The sequence below is a fragment of the Canis aureus genome, chromosome 12, assembly GCF_053574225.1.
Source record: "Canis aureus isolate CA01 chromosome 12, VMU_Caureus_v.1.0, whole genome shotgun sequence".
NCBI lineage: Eukaryota > Metazoa > Chordata > Mammalia > Carnivora > Canidae > Canis > Canis aureus.
The window spans coordinates 55,750,966-55,771,397 of record NC_135622.1 but is presented as its reverse complement, the minus strand read 5'-3'; the positions used below and the strand labels follow the sequence as shown (position 1 = coordinate 55,771,397).

The 20,432-nt window shown below is 41.4% G+C and overlaps 1 long non-coding RNA gene across 1 annotated transcript; it reads left to right on the top strand.

The window, feature by feature from the left end:
* The first annotated feature begins 4,307 nt into the window (after nt 1-4,307).
* On the top strand, nt 4,308-20,203 carry LOC144281225 (uncharacterized). Its single transcript, XR_013349741.1, has 4 exons — nt 4,308-4,403; nt 14,823-15,036; nt 16,450-16,538; nt 19,464-20,203. It is a non-coding gene; the product is annotated as an uncharacterized LOC144281225 (long non-coding RNA).
* Nucleotides 20,204-20,432: the final 229 nt, after the last annotated feature.

Here is a 20,432-nt window from a genome sequence, read left to right as displayed (position 1 = left end):
TAAACTCACTAGAAAAAATTTGATGAATTTTTTGGGGGGATGAATATTTTTATAACAGGGTTTGGAAGACGTTTCTAAATTCTACCTCAAACTCAAAAAGTATAAAAACAAGTTTGGTAGATCTGAGTATACTAACATTTCAGACCGCTGAATAACACAAAAACACTATAATTGAGGTTAGAGTAAAAAACAAAAATTAAAATACAGTTGCAACATCTGACATCATGTGCAAACCTTTTATAGAGTGATAAGAAAAAAGGAAATTAACATTGCAGTTAAGATGGATGAAGGATTTGAGTAGACCATTTACAAAAGAAGAAAATATAAATGGCCACTAAATACACTGGTGACATCCAAACTCATTAACATTTCAAAAGCTCAATCAAAAGTTCGGCTTCTAAAAATTGTGTATCACTTACCAATACTTCCATCGTTGATGATACAATAGAAGCTCTCTTAACTTCCCCTTAACCGACTCGCCAGATTAACTATTGCTCTTGGCACACTCTACCAGGATGTTTCTTTTCTCTTCCCCAGTCAAATTGATGCCTACCCATTTAGCTGTGTTTGTTCCCAGACTTGTTTATGCCAGTTTATTTGCCATGTCAATTATTTAATTTAATTAAGTCCTTTTTAAACCAGTGAATGCAAAATAGAGAGCTTGTTGCCGTGAGTTTGAATGTTTTGGAGAGTCTCTGAAAGTGTGAATGAATTTTAAAAAACGTTGAATTAGACATGAGAAAGACAAGTCTAAAAGTTTACACCAGATAAAAGGAAACAGAAACCCTCGAGTAAGTCTGCACAAAGATGACTTCACAAGTGCTTTCAAGCTCCTGTGTTCCCTCAAGAAATTGAACTTGAAAATGATAGAGAAGGAATCACAATTATCTTTTAGGCAAAAGGAAAATAGGGATTGTCAACTAGCAATTGGACAGAGAAAAAAAAATTAAAGTCTATGAGCTATATCCAAAGATTGGTCCAAGTTTAATAGCAAATACATAAAGGCTTCAATGCTGGGAAAAACTTCATGATATCTTTATGTATCATACTAGGAATAACATTTTGGTCCAATTAACCTTTTCAAGCATTTATAAAGAGTTTCATTTTTCTATAGGTAAATTTTGGTTGGAGAAAAAAAAAAAACTATAATTAGATGAAACAGGTCTAAGTTACAAATTACCACTACCCAAATAATGGTATGGTAAGTAGAACAGGAAATACCACAAAACCAAAATTCAAAAAAAAAAAAAAAAAATCACATTCCCTGCCACAATTCATCTGAAACTCACAAATTGCCATTTTTTTGTGTGTAGCAAATCAAAGAATCCTGCCACTATTAAAAACAAACCATTTATCATCGCCAGTTTACTGCTGTTTACAAGAATCAACAAGGAGGGATTCCAAATTACTCCAAGGAAGCTTTTACCTTTGCCCCATGGATTTACACAGTAAACTTACTTGAACAACTTCCTATCTTAACTGTGAGCTGAAAAGAGAACAGGTAAAGACCATGTTTTTTACCAGTCTCTGCCGTCCTAGACTGTTTAATGAAATGTTACTAAAAAAAATTTTAGTTAAGTTTTGGAGAAAAAAAAAATAGGAGACACAAATATATTTTTAAAGAATCATTTGAAATTAGCAACTCCACTGATATTTTTTATAATGTAGCAATAGAATGGAATAGGTTTCTCAGGACATCTATTCCTTATAATAGTAATCTGTGGTCTGAGACTGACTGACTCTGCTACAGAAAGTCCTGAACTGTAAAACAAAATTTTTAAAAAAACATAATTTTTTAACTGACCTCAAACCAAATGAATTATTTATAGTCTGTCTCTGACTCTAGAAGTTTCCAAAGACAGGACTTTCTATGTCTTGTTCACTCCATCGCTCAGATTGGTATTTGATTCATTAGAGATACATAATAAATGTTTATTGAATTCATGAGTAAAAAGATTGAGATACCATATTTCTAAGGTCCCTTCAGCCATACTTTTCTATGGGATTATTATTATATACTAGGATAACCATAGACTTTGGAAATGGCATAGAGTTCCCACTTCAGCCACTCTCTTGCTATGTGAGTTAGATTATTTTACTTAGGGTTTTTATATAAAATCAGTACTACACCTTTTAGACTTGTTGGTCAAATTAACTGAAATAATATATAATTTATCTGGTATACAGAATGTTCTCAATAAGTGACAATGATGGTGATGATGAAGGGGGGTGGTCCTGGTGGCTGTGGGGTGGTGGAGGAAGTGGTAGTGGTTAATGGTGTGGTGATGGTAGAGGTGGTGTAGGGATCTAAACTCTCACAGTGCCTTTGGAGAGTAGGGTATGTTTCTAGTCTCCAGACAGCACTCCCATGCTCAAAAAAGGCCACACTCTCAGAGAGGAAATTGCTCAGCCCAGAAACAGTTCTTCAGTGGGTCACATTGCAGAAGCACTGCCTTGGCGAGTCTAACAAAGGGGCCATTATTCTCATCCACAGACAACGCCAAGAAGGTGCTGGGTGGTCTAGAATACAGGAGACAGATAATGTAATGACTCCATTCATCAAAAAGTCGAGCATGCACACCAGCTGCCCGCCAGCTGGAAAGTGAAGCTCCTCTCCGTTCTGAGGATAATTTACTTCTGCTGGGGAGACTCTATGATACCCTTCACCTTAAGGGACCAACAGAATTCCAACAGTATCATGTAACATTGTGCTGACCCAGCAATGAGACTCAAAGGAAAGCAAAATAAAACAAACAAAGCACGGAGGGAAAAAAGCAGCTACCCTGGAATTTAGGAAAAAACAAACTAACAAATAATTGTAATTTCTTCTGTAAATTTGCTCTATTTTTACCTTAGAGATACTTTAGATTCTCGAGTTGATCATCCTTCTCTTTTGTCTTTGGCCACCAGGAAGTCTAATGTCAAATTTTGGTCTAAATCTAATCACAAGACAAGAGACTATGCATTTCTATATTGAGTAATTCTATAACTTTTACTGTTTTCTCCTCCAAATTTTACTTCAGCCCATGACCCACAATTATTAACTTTATTTTCTTATTTTGGATATATTTTTGAGAACATCTCATATCCTCTGCTGGATGACTCATATCACAAAACATAATGAGATCATGATTTAAAGCCTATGTAGTAAAACCAATAGGTGCTTCTCTCAAGCATAAAAAGTCACATAGTTCTTTTTCTTTTAATAATAAATTTATTTTTTATTGGTGTTCAACTTGCCAACATACAGAATAACACCCAGTGCTCATCCCGTCAAGTGCCCCCTTCAGTGCCCGTCACCCAGTCACCCCCACCCCTCGCCCTCCCCCCCTTCCAACACCCATAGTTCATTTCCCAGAGTTAGGAGTCTTCATGTTCTGTCTCCCTTTCTGATATTTCCTACCCATTTCTTCTCCCTTCCCTTCTATTCCCTTTCACTATCATTTATATTCCCCAAATGAATGAGACCATATAATGTTTGTCCTTCTCTGATTGACTTATTTCACTCAGCATAATACATTCCAGTTCCATCCACATTGAAGCAAATGGTGGGTATTTGTCATTTCTAATTGCTGAGTAATATTGCATTGTATACATAAACCACATCTTCTTTATGATCATTTTCTGTAAGTTAAAAAGCTGAGATTCAGAGCTACTTATTAAAGGCCACAAAGCTGAGAATCAAATCTGTGTGATGTAAAAACTGGTGAATTGGATCTCTAATCATCCAGCCATCTTCCTCTGATATTAACATCACACATTTATTGAATGTTTTCTAAATCCCAATTAATGCCAACTATTTTGTAGAAAAATCATCATTTAATCCCCACAACAACACTTTAAGTGGGTTCTATCCTTATTTGCGTATGCAGATGAATGGTCCTATGATTTAAAATTATTAGATACTTTATCAAATTCCTATAGTTAGAAATTGATGGATCCAGGATTTGAACCAGTATCTGTCTGAAAGCAGAGTCCAAATCTTGAACTATTGATCCCCTGTATTTTTGCCTAAATGTATTTGTCTGTAACCAATGCGTAAAGCCCAGTGTCTTGGAGCATAATCAGATCCCAGGTAAAATCCATCTGGAGTTTGTGAGGCTTTCTGAGCCAGCTGATGTTAGTTTGTTGATTTGGAAGCAAAGCTTTCCCTTCTTCTAGAAGAGCATGTGTTAACTCACACTAAAAAACACAAAGCAGTTCAGGAATTGGGTGTTGCAGTCCCCAGGGTAAAATGAAAACTACAATAGAACACGAAGAAGCAGTGTCATGGAAATAATGAAGGCTTTTTGGCATGGTTTTCTTGCAAGGAGGAAATTATTCATGAGAGAGAACGGAGGAGGGGAAGAGGCAAGATTCCACTCTTGGAAAGCACAGAGGATGAACATGACCTGCAGGGGTGGGTAAGTTAAGTGCAAAAGATCCTGTGTTTTGTAGAAGAAAACTCTGGATATAATTTTTAGGTTACATGAACTGTTTACATCCAACTATTTTGCCAGGAGTAGGTTCTTTCCTGCTCTTAACATTTTATTCATTAATCTAGAAAGACTCCCCACGCTCCAACATGAAAATCACTGTCTTTATTGGAAGAAATTCAATCTCCAGGAAAGGAATCATCTGTTTTAGTTACATTTTCCATAAAAAATTGATTTATCTGACCGCTATTTTTGCCACAGCACAGCCAGGTTATAAATAAACTCATAATAAGTCATTAAAGGCTTATTATTTCCAATCCCTTCCTGTGGGACGTCTTCTCTAACCACCAGCCCACAGGAATGATGCCGTCCTGGGTGCCATCTGGACTTTCTTTGTATGTCTGCCACAGCTATCTCGAGGACCTGTCACCACCTTGTGGGTGTGTCCAGCCTTGCATCATTTCCATTCTCCTATTTGATCCATTATACCTCCAAAAATCCCTGGTGCTGACCACAGGAAACAAGTTACTTAATCCTATCGTCCTTCATTCCAACAGCAAGTGTTCAATAAAACAAAATCAATGGTGCTTGCCACCCTGCCTAAGTGAAAAAAGTCACACTGAGGACTACAACGGTTTCTCACCAAACTGGAAAGAGCTTTGAAAAAATAGATCTTTATTTACTTGTAAAACATTTCAAGTTGAAGAAACTGAACTTGAGATCAGAAAAATGGAGGAAAGAGGGTTTGTTTGCAAAATGGCAGACTTGGCCAAGCCACCTAGCAAGGGAAATGCCTCATTTCATGAGGCAAAAGTCTCAGTATAAGGTGGACTGATGCATTGTACGTTTTAAGGTAATGATCAGGTCACAGATGATGGGGGAGGTAGGAAGAGGGAGGAAGGGAGGGGGAGGGATGGAAGGGGAGAGAGAGAATGAGTGAGCATACAGAAGAAAAACAGCCCAGAGGAACTCAGAGGAGCTCGATTTCCATAGAAAAGGAAGATGTCTACCATGTATTTTTTAATGCTAGCTAGAATGGTATCTGCCAACCAGCCTATGTTATAACAGTATCTATTTATCCATCCAACAAACTGATTGTATCAGCATTCTTGAAGATTGGTCTGCCATCGTTGTGCTCACCTTATTACCTTTCTAGAGGTCAATTACTGGGAAAATGTTCAGTTGCTAAGATGTCTCACCCACCTACCTTCTCCAGATTAGTCAGGTGTCAGTGAAGAGGTCAAGGTTGAGGTAGAGACAATTGGTATCAATAGTCGGAATAAACTACGAGGTAAATATGGAGAAAGCAGGATAAGACCAGTATTGATGAAGACACAGGTTCAAAGAGAACTGTCCTGGCCCACCATACATTTGCTGTTTCATGAACTTCATGACTCCTCCCATTCCCTTCTCTTCATGGGGCATAAGAATCATCTGAAGGTCCTGTTAGAATGCCGATTCTGATCTCGTAGTTCTGGGATGAGGCCTGAGAACCCGAATTTCTAACAAGTGATGTCCCTTGTGCTGGTCTAGGGAACACACTTTGAAAAGCACTAAGTTACCACAACATGGCAGAGTCTTGCTCACCTCTGTGTCAATTGCGCTAAGTCAATGTTTGTTTATCTTAACTGGATTGTAATGGGGCAGCAATATTTGTTCTCAATGATCTGTCACCTCAGATATATAGCTAAAAAATCTGTTAATAGAGCATGGAGAAGAGTTTGGGTATGGACTAAGCAGATAAACCATTCACAGCCTACAGCTCCATAAGGACAACCAAGGCCAACAAAAATTGTCTAGCTCCGGTCGAAGGGAAGTTCTCAGATTATACCTGCATTTTTGGTGACCCCATGAGCGGCTAAATAAACTTGTTACTGGTTCTTTCACTTCTGTGGCTTAGATTTTATCATCTGTTTGGTATTACTGAGGAAGAAGGCATACAACTCTGGTCTTTCAGAGAAAGTACTTTTTTGGTAGTAGGACAGGGATATAGTCCAATCCTGCCCTGCACATGTAAACCAAACAGTCCAGTCTTCATAACCAAGCTAGTAGGTTGGCAGTCAATAAAAACAGGGCCTGGAAACTCGCTTTGAGTCTTTCCACCCTTGTTTATTCTAATTCTTGCTGTAGAAGCAAAGAGGAGGGTCATGAACTCTGTTTAAGGGCCAGGAAGATCTTTCTCCAAGGTGTGAAACCTATATGAAACTCTGAAGAATAAGTAGGTATTGGCTCAGGGGAATGGAAGGAGCATTCCTAGCTGAACAAAAAGCAGATGCAGAAGTAAACTTGGGATCTGCAAGCAACTGAGTGTGGCCAGAGTGCAGATTATGGGATCGGGAGGAGGAAGGGAGATAACACTGAGAAGGTGACAGAGGACAGATTGCGGCGAAACATGAGCTCTCCAAAGAAAGCATGAAGACCCTTTGGAATGGCTTCATTTTCAAGGGAACACCTTGACTTTGAGGCCCAATAATGCTTCTCCTCTAAGAGATTGCCTGTGAGCCCATGCCATGTGCTCTCCGGTGGTCTTCCGGGTAGGCCTCCATGAGTTGCTAGGCAAGGCTCCCTCAACTGCTTCCCCACCTTCTGGCTTTCATATCTTCATTCTATAAGGGGCGTAGGAAACTGATAATTACAAACTGACATTTCTGTCCCAGGAAAATGGAATTTGGAGACTGGAGGTTTTAAGGCAACAGACTATCTCATAGTTTATGAACGATATCTGACATTAAATGCTGAGCAGATGTTGAAGATGGGTTTCTCATATGAGAAACACCCGGACATATATGTATGTATATTCCTTACCACATAATCCAAGGACTTTTATTTAGTGTTGTTGACTTTATGTTGTTATCGCTTCTTCCCCTTAACATGCTTGGGGCATAACTTGAAATAGTCGCAACACGAATAGTAACCTGAAAATAGACAATGCTATTCAAGTAACGAGAATTTCAATATGAGAAAAGTCATGTGGTTTATGTTATTTGTATTCCACCAAAGAAGACAATCTCTTGCTATTTGCATTAACCCTTTGGTAACAGCTGTGGGACGTCTGCAAGACCAGTGTAAAAATTTTTGCATGTGCGTTTGAAAAAATGTTATATATAACATCTGTTTTCATTCATGGGTACAGTGCATTATTTCATCATGATGTATTCTTTGTGGTATTATTTTAGAAATCTATTACCCACAGATCACCAGAAGATCTCTTGTCCTGTCATCCTTGGGATAATGAACACTCTCCATATGTGTAAATCTGTCAGGCTCTGCCTCCCTGGAGTGACAGTTACTAATTTACAAATCAAAGAAATCATTCTTACCTTTTTTTTTTTTTAAATCAGTGACTGTTTTACTACAGAAATACAGGGTCATTAGCTTGAACTATAAAATATCACATCAAAGAGCTTATCAGCAGACAGCAACGTAATCTTCTTTGCTTTTTTTTTATAAAAAAAGATTTTTAAAATCAAGAAATTCCAAAATATATTCAATTTTTGGAACACTGATCGATAAAACAGTCCCAAATAAAACCTACTTTGAAATTCACATTGTACGTAAAAGCAACAAAATTAATCTAGCAATAAGGGTGCCTGAGTGGCTCAGTCGGTTGAGCATCAGACTCTTGATTTTGGCTCAGGTCATGATCTCAGGGTCCTAAAATTGAGCCTACATGGACCTCTGTGCTCTTTGGGGAGTCTTCTTGAGATTCATTCTCTCTCCCTCCCCTCTACCCTCCCCCTGCCCGTGTTAGTTCCCACTCTCTCTCAAATAAGCAAATAAATCTTTCAAAAACATTTATCTACCAATAAATTATTTTGTGTTGGGTTTCTTGGAACTTCTATAACTGATGTCCTAGCTAACGTTTAACCAGAGCTTTTGTTGGTCTATACAAGAACGTTCTTCAGCAAGATATCAAAATAGACTTGGTTTTTTCCTTAGATGGGCCTCAAGAAACAGCTATGGTGGGTATAAGATATCCCTTGAAAAGAGCAGAAGTACTACCTGATGGATGCTCAGTTCTGTGGGATGATGTCACAACGCTTCCACTCTCTGTTGCGTGGCTCTTTTATTTTATTTTTTAATATTTTATTTATTTATTCATGAGAGACACAGAGATAGAGGCAGAGACACAGGTAGAGGGAGAAGCAGGCTCCATGCAGGGAGCCCGATGCAGGACTCGATCCCAGGACCCTGGGATCACGCCTGAGCTGAAGGTAGACACTCAACCAATGAGCCACCCAGACGTCCCTGCATGGCTCTTTTAAATGAGTATTTATTAAACAATGTCTTATGGGACAGGCACTCTGAAAAGTCTTAAAAGAAGTCATTCTTACCCTTACTCCTCATGACTTTCAGGTACTAAAAAAAAAGCCCAGAGAGAAGTTATTAATCATGAAATATATCTGAGATTTCAGAATGTGCTTTTGAGTGCTTCAGGTCAGAATGCTCCCTCCTGAAATGGCCAAGTTGGGGATGGATGGGAAGAGGGGAGCTCAAGACCCTCAGAGAATTCAGAAGGAAGCAGAAATCGGAGAAAGCACACAGCAAAGCACGAAACTGGAAATGTGAGTTTTGGGTTAAATGTAAAAAGAATACATTTGTCAGTGTTCCAGGAAAATTATTTCTGAATGGTTAGTTTATTCAGTATTACTCAGCGGAAGTTGAAGTGCATAAAAATAGAATAAACAATCAAATAAAAGATTGTTTTTCTTTAATAAGTTAGCAACCTCTCAATTTTAAGATAATCTTATTCAGACCTATTTTGTATTATGAAGACTGTTATTAGCACCAAAAGGAATGATTTATAATGTATTAAGGACTATTATATTCATTTAAATTGGGGAATAATCATGGTTTCTGCAAAACAGAAATGTTTTTAGATTAAGAAAAAAATCTGTTTCTTTGTCTTTGGCACTTTTTTCCAGGTTTAAAAATATCTTTTTTGGGGGGAGAGGAGGATGGGTGGCAGGAGAAATTAGAATCGTGCGCTATTAGATCTAATTTTTGCTCAGGAAGAAATTCGCTTTCTTGTCTTCAATAAGTGACATCTAATAAAATAAGCAAAGCTGAGAATGTGGTTGTGGCACTGGTTGCAAAATATCTTTATTAGGCTGGTGATACTTCTTTTATGCTAGGACTATGGAATAAAGGAGTGTGTGGTTGGAGTCTTGCTTATTATGCTTTATTAGGGCTTCAATCTTCTTTTTCTTCTGTGTTACATATCATTTTGCAACTTTCCTTGGAATTGTTTACTTTAAAATATTTTGGTAACCTCAAAGTTGATAGAAAGAATGAGAGATGAGATATGTGCCTGTGAGTCGTTGAATGATCTGGAGTTATTTTACCTAAGAACATTTACTCTTTCAAGTAATGGTGAAAAAATGAGAGCTACAAACACTTAGTAGACTGCACAAGGAAAACCCTGGCCGCAAACATCCTTCTCTTTATCAGTAGTAAAACGGGGAGAGAATCTTCTGGAAGAAGGATTAAATCTACTAGGTGACCTAAGAGAAGATGAGGATGAATGAATGGGAAGGGAAGACAAGTTTAGGCTAGATTAAGAGTCACTTGCCACGTCAACATCTGAGTAGCAGTAACAGGAGATATTTTTAAGGTGCGATCTTACCATCGCTGCAGGTGTGCAAGAGGAAGCTCAGTTACACTTAGCAGTGCCATTTCTAAAGAGGACTCAAACCTTTAAGGGGTTTCTTTTTTTTAAAGATTTTTTTATCCATGAGAGACAGAGAGAGAGAGAGAGAGAGGCAGAGACACAGGCGGAGGGAGAAGCAGGCTCCATGCAGGGAGCCCGAAGCGGGACTCGATTCCGGGTCTCCAGGATCACACCCTGGGCTGAAGGTGGCGCTAAACTGCTGAGCCACCCAGGCTGCCCATTGAAGGGGTTTCTAACTTGGGTGGCTCTTCAGGTTCCTTCTGCCCTCCTGACCTCCTTCCCTTCCTAAGTTTCTGCTCTGCTTTCCAGGGTAGCAGACAAATTCATGTTCTGGTCTTCTCGGCTTCTCACCGGATCATTGCTTTGGCACGCACATGGGGGTGTTTCTTGCTTTTCAGCTTTCCTCACCTCCTGGAACCTGAGGATCTCAGCATCCGGCCCATACGTATGACGGATGTGGAAACAGTGAACGGTCCCAGAAGGGCTTCCCCAGCCCCAGGCCAGCACCAGTACTGACAGTGAGGACCTGGGACGAGCTGGGGAGGTGTGCTGCTTGCCTCAAAGCCTCCAGGGGCCTGGTCTGAGCTACAGCCTTGCCCTTGCTGCTGAGCCAGTGCCCGTGGATGCGGGTGTAGACTGACCCCATGAAGCCCTCATATTCTTTCTCCTGGGGACAGTCCCTGCAGGGTGACATTCACAGCATCCTGTCTCAGTTCCCTAAAGCCCAACAGTTCATGCCCTTGGCAGATAAGACTTTTATCCCTTTCTTCGGATTCCTGTTCCCCTCCATAGTGATCCTACCTGTTCCTTTAATTTTTCAGCCTCTCTAAGTGTCCTTTTTCTGGTACTTATGACCCAAAGCACTTTCAGTTGCATAATGGTTTGACTATATACAAAAAAAAAAAAAAGAAAGAAAGAAAGAAAATATGGGGCACATCCAGATGTCCTGCTACATCGAGGAAGCCCCCAAACAGACTTCAGACCATCACAGCTCAGGTTGCCATTATAAAGGATTGGATCCAATTTGTTCAGTTTACCCAGAAGAATGAATGGAAGCACTGCAGTGTGTGTGTGGGTGTGTGGGTGTGGTTGTGGGTGTGAGCATGGTGCAGTAGCAAAGCTGTGCCTGTGTGAAGCACAAGCCTGGCCTCTGGCACAGCGTTCATGCAGCCGGGCAGCCCTGGGCCTCAGCTAAGCTCCCAGCCCACCTAAAATAAGAAAGTTGGGTCAGATGATTCCAAAAGCCCCTTCTAGTTGCTCGAAGCTCTGATCCGGGCCGCTGAGGCACAGAAGGGTCAATCGCCTGGCCCAAGCATGCAGAGCCAGGAGCAGAGCTCCAAGACTTGGACCCAGGTGTGTTATCTTAACACCGAAGCCCTTTTGGAGACTCACTTGCTGCCCAGAGCATTCCGCCCTCGCCATCTCTCCCAGTGTTGGGGGGAAGCTGATGTGCCTCCAAATCTCGAGGCTGTCAGACCGGCGAATCCCTCTAAGGACAGTGGTTGACATCACCTGCCTTTTTCTGAGGGCTTGTCGGGGTCCCCTAAGTCACTAGTACAGCAAATGTGATGTTCCCGGGTTTCCCCTGGCTCTGGCACTGGCCGCGTGGTCTGCAGTTACCCGGTGTCCACGGGAGCGCTGTGATCGTGGGAAACAGAGTGAGCCCAAGCGTGGTCCCCGAACCACAGTAGCTCCTGACATCGTGGTTTACAACAGCTCCATTTCATTTTATGTTATTTTCTGAGCCAGAAAATGATCTCCTCCATACACTTCCCACGTCTCCATCTGTTGTCCAGCCCGGGTCTTTGGGCTTCCACGGGGACTCAGCCCCTTCCACGGGGACTCCTGGCTCACATTGCCACGGGGCTAGTTGCGCTGCCTTCTACTGCAGGATGGAAGTGAGCTCAGTCCCCCGGAGGGCCTGCTGCTGTCCCCACATGTCAACCTTCTCTGGATGAACTGGAAAAAATAAACTAAAGGGAGAACCCGCTTCACAATCCCAGCTCCACCCCTCCTTGGGGCCACCGCCTTGGGAGAGCACCCTAACCTGGCCGAGACAGCACCTCTGGCTCTAACATGGGAATATGAATCCTCACTTGTCATCCGGACAAGAAACCATGTGTCACCGGCTCAGGAGCTCGAACAGAACACGCTGCCCTACACCAGTCAGGACGCTCCAGAGCACCCTGGAGTGTTTTCCGCACCAGTTTGGCATTCACTGTGCTTCTGATGAGTTTGAAAACGTGACAGAGACACTGAGTGGAGGGAAGCAAAAATGGATCAGTGACAGGGGAGGATTTCAGACGCTGGTCCCTGGATGAGAAAATAAACTTTCTAGTCGGGGCCGTGTGAGGTTAGAGAGTCATCGTGCCTTTGGAGTCTGGTGCGGCTGAGAATAAGGGCCTGGATGGCCTGGAGGACAAAGTCACTGGGAACCTGAGAAAAATCAGTGTTGCCACTGCCACCCTGCCGAGGGCTGACAATCAAGCAGCTAATCCCACTGAGGGACTGGAGAATTCAAATTGAAGCTGGGAGAGCGGGCAGATAGATCCCTGTGTGGGGGCGTGGGGGTGTCTCTTAGATCTCTCGGTGAGGACCTCAGGGCAGGCAAGATTAATCCCCATCATTGTGCCCCCCCCCACACACACAAGGGAGCTTGGGGGAGTTCCCTGGTCCACACAGCAGAGAAGAGGACTCCACCCATCCCATCCTGCTGCCTGGCTGGCTCTTGGGGTCATGGCACCTGCAGGTGAGCAAACCCACAGAGCCTTGAACAGAGGTGCAACCCGAATGAGCAAACTCAAGTTTGGGGTATTTGTTTTTTGTGGGGGTTTTTTGTTTGCTTTGGTTTGCTTTGGTTTGTTTTCTTGCTGTTGTTTTTGTTTTCTTTCAGGGCAGATTAAGTTTTACCCTTCAAAACTCCCCTGGAGATACAGAGGAATACTCACATATTTGCACTCTATTTTTGCATTGCAGGAAAAAGAAAAAAAAACTGAAGGAACATAAAATTAAACTGGGTAGTGTGTATGTGCAGGACCTCTGGACATTCAGATCTTGTCAAGTGTCTGTCCTTCCTCCTCTGGGCCTGTGCGCTTGGGACGATGACACCCCTGAATCCTCGCCCTTGTCTATAAATACTAATGCTACATGAGAAATCCTCTTGGCTCACCTCAGGTTTCTCTGTGGCTTCGTCTACCGTCCTGCACTCTCGTCTCTCCTGGGGTGAATGTGTGCTCTGGAGGAATCAAAGCACACAAATAATCAACCTTCCATGGATCTGGATACTTGAGGGGTGAATGAGGATCATCAAGTGGACCTCATGACCATATGGATGACATATGATGAAGCCAAGCCCCGACTGCCTCTCTGCTGATCTCCCCAAAGGGAAGTTTCCTTTAATTCGGGAATACTCGGACTCTATCTGCGCTGAGAGAAAGGCAAACACAATGTTGTGAGATCTTTGAGAAAATGTCACTAAAATGGGTCAGCCTTTCTATTTCAGAGCCCTGCTCATCTGCAAACATTAAAGGCTAAAAATATGTACATGGTGTGCTCTCAGCTCAAGCTTTGGGAAGGCTTCGGATATTAACAATCGACTTGCAGCCCCGCAGCCCCTATGACTTTCCCAGGAAGAAGGTGCACATTTCTCGAAGACTCAGCATCACTCCCCACACCTCTTTTCCAGCAAGGAATTTGGACAATTTGGACAATACTAATCTCTTGGGGGTGGCAAGGGGATAGTGGGGAAATAGGCAGGACTTAACGAATCCAGCTTTTATGCACCCCGAACACAGAGTCAACCTGCCTGGGGAATATTCTCTGGGCTTGGCATCCAGTGCTAAATGCTAGATTTCCACATTTAACCTGGAAAAACAAATGCCAACATCAGCTTGGGTTTCTGATGCTCAACTTTTGTCTTTTTTCTTTTTTTAAAAAAAGATTTTATTTATTTATTCATGGGAGACACAGAGAGAGAGAGGCAGAGACACAGGAAGAGGGAGAAGCAGGCTCCCTGCAGGGAGCCCGATGCGGGACTCGATCCCAGGACCTTGGGATCACACCCTGAGCCCAAGGAAGATGCTCAACTGCTGATCCACCAAGGTGCCCTGATGCTCAATGTTTCCCCTTGTCTCTCTACAGTATTCAGGTATCCTCCACAGTCTCCTAATCTGCATGGACAGGAACACAAACAAGAATTCCAAGTTGCCTAGCAGAGAGGACAGTGGCTCTGGAGGCAGGCACGCTCCATGCTGATTTCCAGTTTTGCCCCTAATGAGGTGTATAAATGATGCTACAGTTCACTTTTCCTCTCCCAACCATTTCCTCATCTAAGTAGAAATCATGGCGAGCTAGGGAATTTGCCGTGAGGCTTGGTGATGCTGGGTCTAAAACTCCTGGATTAGTTCTTGCTGCACCATCAGCACTATGTGAGTGCGGGTGAGTATTATTACCGATGCCACTGTGATCACTTACTTGGCTTGATACGCTTGGTTCAATGTGCTGGATCTGGGGTCACACAATCATCTGGGGCCTGACGTCCCATCTGGATAGCTGAGTACTCTTTATTCCTAAATTCATGGTCTCCATATCTGAGCCAGTGAGATGGCTCAGATTTTTATGTTTTTCCAAACCCCTGGGTGTTAGAATTATTTGTGTGTCTCTCTTCTCCAGCCGGTGAACTCCTTGGGGACAGGGAGCAGATCTGATTCATGTCTTGTGCTTTGGGCCTCGTACAGGTGGGGCACGGAGATGTTCTCAGTTCTGCTTGCTGAACTCTTCGGGACTGTGTTTATGCTGGCCGCTGTCACCTCCTCCGTGGCTCTGTGGCTGCCTCTGGCTTTCCTGCCCTCCCTGCACCTCATCCCAGAGGAAGGCGGAGTTCCAGGAGGCAGCCCTCCCTCCCTCTCTGGCCCTGGCTTCCTGCTGAGCGAGGAGACTTTCTTCCCAGAGGTCAGTTAACAGTTCAGGCACGTATTGCTAATGGGAACACAATGAAACTTGACCTGAAAAAGCTTGCAGTGATTACTACAGTCATAATAATTTATATTCCAAAGAACTTGGGAAGGAAAGAGGAAAGAAATTAAGGAAGGAGCCTGAATAAGAAGGCCAGGAGGCAAAGAGGAAGGAAAAAAAGTAAGGCAGGAAATTCTTCTAAGAATCTGCTTGATGATGAGCCTGTGGCCAGACATCTTTACAGCATCCCGAGGGGTATTTTTTTTTTTCATTTCTCTTTTAATATTGAGAAGACTATGACTCTGGGTAAATCACTCCCCAGATCATATATGTAGTAAGAGGTAGAATGACCACTGGAAGATGTTAAACTAGGTCTCAAACTTCCAAAAAGTATATGAGAAAACTATATAAAAAACAATCATTGACCAAACCAAAAGTCATCCAAACCCTATTTTGCTAGGCCCCCTCCCATTTCAGCATATGGATTTTAATACTAGGAAAAGCCTACATTAAATTTTATAAGGGGAGGCACCTGGTGGCTCAGTGGGTTAAGCATCTGCTTTGGGCTCCCAGGGTCCTGGGATCCAGCCCCTTTTGGGCTCCCTGCTCAGTGGGGAGTCTGCTTCTTCCTCTGCCCCTCACCCCCTCATGCTCTCTCTCTGTCTATCTCAAATAAAATTAAAAAATAAATAAATAAATTTTATAAGACATTAAAGGTTACATCCAGAAATGGTTGTAAGACCAAGTAAGAGTGACTAGCCAAGGGACTTTCCCAAGTGAGGCTCTGATTTTAGACAATTGCCCAAGGTTCTATTTTTCTCTCCCCATTCTTTTGACTTCTTAAGAATTCTCTGCCTCAGTAGGGGCATAACCTGCTTGCTCCTTGCTGAAGTTACTGGGAGCTCCCCGCTTCACTCTGCATGTATGGGCACAGGGTTTTACATTTTTAAATGACAGCTGAAATCCATAGGAACACACATCTTTTCACATTTGAAATTTTTAAAGAAATGACTTCGCTGCCTTGGTGCAAATAAAATGTTATGAAATGAGTATAAATCAAGAATCACTGTGATCTTTAATAATTACAAAACTTGCCAACGTTCCGCTGTTTTAGACATGCTGGTCACTAGTTTTGAAACAACTAATCTCAGATTGTGATCTCAGAATGCAAAAATCCGGTAGTTTCCTCTAGCTGTGCTCAGGGCATAGCAATAATTAGAAGGTCAATAATTTGTGGGTGAATGAGCTCCACCATTCAGGTTTCTTGTCTTCTATGTGGAATTACCTGGTCTGGTCAGCCTCCCTAGTTCTTGTCAGTCAATAATTCAGTGTAACTGCATTAGTCCAGAAAATATTTGCCAGGAAAACACTTCAGCTCATTTTATCTTGCAATCTTCCCTTCTCTGAAAGGTCACCAAAACTCTAAATCACCAGAGAATGTGGAAAAGGCGAGATCTGTGAACAGAGACTGGCCCGCAAAAATTGGAAATTTGGACCTGGTAAGCTGATGAATGTTTAACACCTGGGTCTCTGAAAAAAAAAAAAAAAAGTCTAAGTTTGCTGATATCAAGTATAATGAGTACACAATTTATAAATCATAATAAACTATAAAAATATATATGAAATATATAAATTCCATATAGGCAATTGCTTCTCACGAAATGCTTCCGTTGGCTTTTGCCAACCTCTTGTATCCATAGACAAAATATGGTTTCAATGGACAGACGAGTACAGTTCCAACATGAATGTGAGTTTATGCTTTATCTTAGCAAGTAAATCAAAGAGAAACAACGAAGAAGTATGTCTGAACTTCACTCATTTGTCGATGATGTGAGCAACTTCTTTGCTGAATTGGATAATCGCTTTCAAATGCTGGAAGAATGTTTACTTATAATGCACACCATGTTTATTCGCTGTGTTTCAGCTACAGGCATCACACTTATTTAAGTTTCATCTGCATTAACGTTTTCTCCATAATCTGCTTAAGTCTAAATAATCAACAAATGAAAACTTGTATTACTGTACTTGCCAAATTCCATGGTGTAAGTTGACACCCAGGGCTCATTTCCATCAACCAATGTGACATCACTGAAGCCTGATTTGGAAGGAGAGTCTCAGTAGCTAGACGTTACATAGCATCTCCAACATAGAGTTAAAATAGAGGTAAACAACCTCAAAAGCATAGATAATGTGTAGTAAAGTAGCAAGTGATGAGTTTTGAGTATTATTACCCTAGCTTTTAATATCATTTGATTGTAAATTCACATAATTTCACATTTAAAAAGTACTATGTTTAACCATCAGCTAGCAAACTTCCGAAGATTTAACAATTGGCTCCTCCGGATGATATAAGCCAGCTCTAACGAGTCACTGATTTTGAGGTTGAGGAGGAAGTACAGATGATAACTGAATGCATTTCAGAGCACTGATTTCAAACTTGACCCTGTCTTCTAGCTCGTTTCTGTTTAATTCTAACCAAGCAATCTGTCACAGAGATGAAGGGTGCTCCATTCCTCATCTCCACTTGCTAGGAACAGTGGGCTGCTTCAAATTGGCAAATGTACAAAAGCTGATATGACGCAAATACAAAACTCAAGGTTTTGCAGATGTGATCAAAGTAATGAGTATGAATATTGACCAGTTCCTTCAAGCAAACACTTGATATACATGTTCCTTATTCAATTTCCAACTCCTGCATCAGATGGTTTGAGCAAATTAGATTCTGGGAAGAAACTCCATTAGGATCAATGAGTTGAGTATATGAAAAAGGTTTAGTTCTTCTCTTTGTTTTTAATTTTTCCCATTGGTACATTTTATTTATTTATTCATTCATCCATTTATTCATTTATTTATATATATTTTTTTATTTTAGAGAGGGAGAGAAAACAAATGTGTGTGTGCTAGAGTAGGGGGAGGGACAGAGGGAGACAATCAGGGTGGAGCCGGACATGGGGCTGGATTTCATGACCCTGACTTGAACTCATGACTTGAGCCTAAACCAAGAGTCAGACACTCAACGGACTGAGCCACCTGGGTGCCCCTCTCATCAGTACATTTTAAAATTGTCTCTAAAGGTATCTTTTTTACATTTTTGTGTAGAGAAAGAATATATTTTACTATAAGTAGTTTTTAAATTCTCTGAAGATTCAGACTTCAAAATCAAACAAAGGAACAAAAGAGACACTGAAATTTAAAAAGCGAGGGCACCTGGGTGGCTCAGATGGTTAAGCATCCGCCTTCAGCTCAGGTCATGATTCTGGAGTTCCGGGATCAAGCTCTACATTGGGCTCCCTGCTTCTGGGAGAGCAGGCTTCTCCCTCTGCCCCTTGCCCCACTCGTACTTTTGCTCTCTCTCTCAAATGAATGCAACCTTATAAATTAATAAATAAATTAATTAATTACAAAACAGATGAGAAGTGGCAGACATTTCATTGAATTTAGTCCAGCATGGATCTTATAAGTTTGATTCATTTTTAAAAACTTTTTCCTAGGGGAGTGATGAGCTTACTGAAAGAGACAGATACTGAAAAAAAATCACAGTAATCTCCAATATGTTATTCAGAGTATTTGTCCAAACCAAGAAGTTTCTCATTACTTTTTTCTCTAAAAAACAGCCTCATTTGTCAATGACATTAAAGGTTAAAGCATGCCACCTGTATTTAAAGGATAAAAAGAGAATAGTATGAAAAACCTTATTGAAATAAATTTAACAAGTTGGATGAAATGAACAATTTCCAAAAAACCCTATAAATTACCAAGAGTGTTAAGAAAAAATGGAAAACTCAAATAGCTCCATTATTAGAGAAATTTATTTATAGTGAATAACAGTCCCACAAAATTCCCTCCAGTTCCATATAGTTTCCTGAGTGAATTTTACCAACTTTTACAGAAAAAATTAATAATAATTCAACCAAAAAGGATTCAAGAAAATTGGGGGAAAAAAAAGAATAATTTCCAACTCCTTCTAAGAGGCTGACATTACCCTGATATCAAAATCAGGCAAAGGTCTTGCAAGGGAAGACTAAGACCATATAAACATTGGTGCAAAATCATTCTTTTAAAAAATATATTTTATTTATTCATTTGAGAGAGAGAGTGCGAGTGCTTGTGTGTGAACAGGGGGTGAGGAGCCAGGGAGCAGAGGGAGAAGAAGAAGCAGACTTCCTTCTCATCAGGGTTTGATCCCAGGACCCCAAGATCATGATGCTTAACTGACTGAGCCACCCAGATGCCCTAGTACTGGTGCAAAATTCTTAACAAAATTTTATCTAATGGAATATAGCACATTTGGCATAATACCAGGAATTCTGGGTGGGTTTCACATTTGAAAATCAATGTAACTCACCATCTTAGTGAGTTTTGGTGGCTATAACAAAAACACGACTGACTGGTTGGCTTAAGCAACAAATCTTTATTTCACACAGTTCTGAAGTTTGGGATGTCTAAGGTCAAGGTCCCAGCAGGTCCTGTGTCTCTTGAGAGCCCTCTTCCTGGCTTCCAGATCTTGTATCCTCAATGATGTATCCTCAACATCATATCTTCACCTTTCCTGCTTGTATCCTCACATTGTGGAAAGCAGAGAGAGGAAGCAAGCACTTCTAGAAGAGCACTAATCCCATGGAGGGGGGCCCACCCTCACGACCTGATCATCTCGAAAGGCCTCACCCAACACCACCACATTGGGCATTAAGATTTCAACATGCGGACTTTGGAGCACTCACTTATTAACAGACTAAAAAACATCATACGTCAAGAGATGCAGAAGAACTGTTTGACACAATCCAACATCCATTCCTGAGAAAATCTTAATAAATTTGTCAAAACAAATAAGTAAGCAAGACCCTAGGCAAATTCTTTTTTTTTTAATATTTCATTTATTTATTCATGAAAGACACACAGAGAGAGGCAGAGACACAGGCAGAGGGAGAAGCGGGCTCCATGCAGGGAGCCTGATGCAGGACTCGATCCTGGGACTCGGGGATCACACCCTGAGCCAAAGGCAGACGCTCAACCACTGAGCCACCCAGGTGTTCCGAACCCTACGTAGGCAAATTTGATCTCCAAGCAAATCTTCCTCATCTACAGAAAATAAATTTCATCTCTTTCTCCTGAATTTCTCCAGCATCAATCCTTTCTACTTTTCACTCCTCACTTGTTTGTCAAGTTGTGGGTTACATAAATAATTTGCTATTTTACTAGGCAAAATGCATTGCTGTAGATTTAGAAAATCAGTCTCTGCCCCATAGCAGGGCTGCCCTTGAATTGGTCACCTTACCCCTCCAGAGCCTGTTTCTTCATTTGTGAAATGGATGTTTGAATGTGACCCATTTGAAGGAATAAATCTGCATGAAGCCCTGGTGTTTATTGTAAGCACTGCCTTCGCTGGCTCCCAG